Genomic DNA, 5,000 nt, shown 5'->3' with positions numbered 1-5,000 from the left:
CACACTGGTCAACAACACACACACACACACACACACACACACACACACACACACACACACAGTTCCAACTCACACACACACACACACACACTGGTCCAACACACACACACACACACACACACACACACACACACACACTGGTCCAACACACACACACACTGGTCCAACACACACACACTGGTCCACACACACACACTGGTCCACACACACACACACACACACTGGTCCAACACACACATACACACACTGGTCCAACACACACACACACTGGTCCAACACACACACACACACTGGTCCAACACACACACACACACACACACACACACACACTGGTCCAACACACACACACACTGGTCCACACACACACACACACACACACACACACACACACACACACACACACACACACACACACACACACACACACACACACACACACACACTGGTCCACACACACACACACACACTGGTCCAACACACACACACACACTGGTCCAACACTGTCCAACACACATACACACACTGGTCCACACACACACACACACACACACACACACTGGTCCAACACACACAAACAACACACACACACACTGGTCACAACAACACAACACACTGGTCCAACACACACACACACAACACACACACACACACACACACACACACACACACACACACACACACACTGGTCACACACACACACACACACACACACACTGGTCCACACACACACACACACTGGTCCCACTTACATACACACATGGTCCAACAACACACACACACACTGGTCACAACACATGGTCCAACTTCTGATCAACACATACATACACACACTGGTCCAACACATACACACACTGGTCCAACACACACACACACTGGTCCAACAACACACACACACACAACACAACACACACACACACACACACACACTGGTCCAACACACATACACACACTGGTCCAACACACATTCAGCTGGTCCAACACACACACACACACACACACACACACACACACACACACACACACACACACACACACACACACACACACACACACACACACTGGTCCACACACACACACACACATGGTCCACACACACACACACTGGTCCAAACACATACACACACTGGTCCAACACACATACAGCTGGTCCAACACACACACACACACACACACACTGGTCCAACACACACACACACACACTGGTCCACACACACACACACACTGGTCCAACACACACACACTGGTCCAACACACACACACACTGGTCCAACACACACACACACACACACACACACACACTGGTCCACACACACACACACACACTGGTCAACACACACACACACACAACACACACACACACACACACACACTGGTCCAACACACACACACACTGGTCCAACACACACACACACACACAACACACACACACACTGGTCCAACACAGCTGGTCCAACACACACACACACACACTGGTCCAACACACACACACACACTGGTCCAACACACATACACACACTGGTCCAACACACACACACACACACACACACACACACACACACACACACACACACACACACACACACACACACACACACACACTGGTCCAACACACATACACACACTGGTCCAACACACATACACACACTGGTCAACACACACACTGGTCACAACACACACACACTGGTCCAACACACACACACACTGGTCCAACACACACACACTGGTCCAACACACACACACACACACACACACACACACACACACACACACACACACACACACACACACACACTGGTCACACACACACACACACACACACACTGGTCCAAACACATACACACACTGGTCCAACACACACACACACACTGGTCCAACACACACACACACACTGGTCCAACACACATACACACATTGGTCCAACACACTGGTCCACACACACACACACACACACACACACACACACACACACACACACACACACACACACACACACACACACACACACACACACACTGGTCCAACCAACACACACTGGTCCAACAACACACTGGTCCAACACACACACTGGTCAACACACACACACACACTGGTCCAACACACACACACACACAACACACACACACTGGTCCACACACACACACACACACACACACACACACACACACACACACACACACACACACACACACACACACACACACACACACACACACACACACACACACACACACTGGTCCAACACACACACACACTGGTCCAACAAACACACACACACACTGGTCCAACACACACACACACACACTGGTCCAACACACATACACACACTGGTCCAACACACACACACACACACACACACACACACACACACACACACACACACACACACACACACACACACACACACACACACACACACACTGGTCCAACACACATACACACACACACATACACTTCTGGTCCAACACACAACATACACACACTGGTCCACACACACACACACACTGGTCAACACACACACACACACACACTGGTCACAACACACACACACACACACACACACACACACACACACACACACACACCAACACACACACACACTGGTCCAACACAACACACACACACACACACACTGGTCCAACACACACACACACACTGGTCCAACACACATACAGCTGGTCCAACACACACACACACACACTGGTCCAACACACACATACACACACTGGTCCACACACACACACACACACACTGGTCCAACACACATACACACACTGGTCCAACACACACACACACACACTGGTCCAACACACACCAACACACACACTGGTCCAACACACACACACACACTGGTCACACACACACACACACACTGGTCCAACACACACACACTGGTCAACACACACACACACACACACACACACACACACACACACACACACACACACACACACACACACACACACACACACACACACACACACACACACACACACACACACACACACACACACACACACACACTGGTCCAACACACATACACACACTGGTCCAACACACACACACACACACACTGGTCCACACACACACACACACACACACACACACACACACACACACACACACACACACACACACACACACTGGTCACACACACACACACACACACACTGGTCCAACACACACACACACACACACACTGGTCCAACACATACACACACTGGTCCAACACATCCAACACACACACACACAGACATACACACACACACTGGTCAACAACACACACACACACACTGGTCCAACACACACACACACTGGTCCAACACATACACACACACACACAAACACACACACACTGGTCACAACACACACAACACACTGGTCACAACACACACACACACACTGGTCCAACACACATACACACACTGGTCCAACACACTGGTTCACTGGTCCAACACACACCAACACACACACACACACACACACACACACACACACACACACACACACACACACACACACACACACACACACACACTGGTCCACACACATACACACACTGGTCCAACACACACACACACACACACACTGGTCCAACACACATACACACACTGGTCCAACACACACACTGGTCCAACACACACACACACTGGTCCAACACACATACACACACTGGTCCAACACACACACACACTGGTCCAACACACACACACACTGGTCCAACACACACACACACACTGGTCCATAAACACACAACACACACACACACACACTGGTCCAACACACACACACACACACTGGTCCAACACACATACACACACTGGTCCAACACACACACACACTGGTCCAACACACACACACACACACTGGTCACACACACATACACACACTGGTCCAACACACACACACACACTGGTCCAACACACACACACACTGGTCCAACAAACACACACACACACTGGTCCAACACACACACACACACACACACTGGTCCAACACACACACACACACACACACACACACACACACACACACACACACACACACACACACACACACACACACACACACACACACACACACACACACACACACACACTGGTCCAACACACAGACACACACTGCTCTAACACATACACACACACTGGTCCAACACACATACACACACACTGGTCCAACACACATACACACAAACACACTGGTCCAACACACACACACACACAACACACACACACACACACACACACACACACACACACACACACACACACACACACACACACACTGGTCACACACACACACACACACTGGTCACAACACACACACACACACACTGGTCCAACACATACACACACTGGTCCAACACACACATCCAACACACACACACACACACACACACACACACACACACAACACACACACACTGGTCCAACACATACACACACTGGTCCAACACATGCACACACACACACTGGTACACACACCAACACACACACACACAACACACACACACACACACACACACTGGTCCAACACACATACACACACTGGTCCAACACACTTTCAGCTGGTCCAACACACACACACACACACACACACACACACACACACACACACACACACACACACACACACACACACACACACACACACACACACACACCACACACACACACACACTGGTCCAACACACACACACACTGGTCCAACACACATACACACACTGGTCCAACACACACACACTGGTCCAACACACACACACACACACTGGTCCAACACACATACACACACTGGTCCAACACACACACACACACACACACACACACACACACTGGTCCAACACACATACACACACTGGTCCACACACACACACACACACACACACACACACACACACACACACACACAACACACACTGGTCCAACACACAGATACACACACTGGTCCAACACACACATACACACACTGGTCCAACACACACACACACACTGGTCCAACAACAC

General features: G+C 50.2%; 1 protein-coding gene across 18 annotated transcripts in view; it reads left to right on the top strand.

Moving 5' to 3' along the window:
* The window catches only part of LOC135517973 (dynamin-1), a 110,439-nt gene that overhangs the window by 81,180 nt on the left and 24,259 nt on the right, over positions 1-5,000 (top strand). The gene's annotated exons all lie outside the window — the stretch shown is intronic.

Source organism: Oncorhynchus masou, chromosome 28 (genome assembly GCF_036934945.1).
Source record: "Oncorhynchus masou masou isolate Uvic2021 chromosome 28, UVic_Omas_1.1, whole genome shotgun sequence".
Classification (NCBI taxonomy): domain Eukaryota; kingdom Metazoa; phylum Chordata; class Actinopteri; order Salmoniformes; family Salmonidae; genus Oncorhynchus; species Oncorhynchus masou.
This window is presented reverse-complemented; position numbering and strand designations above follow the sequence as displayed.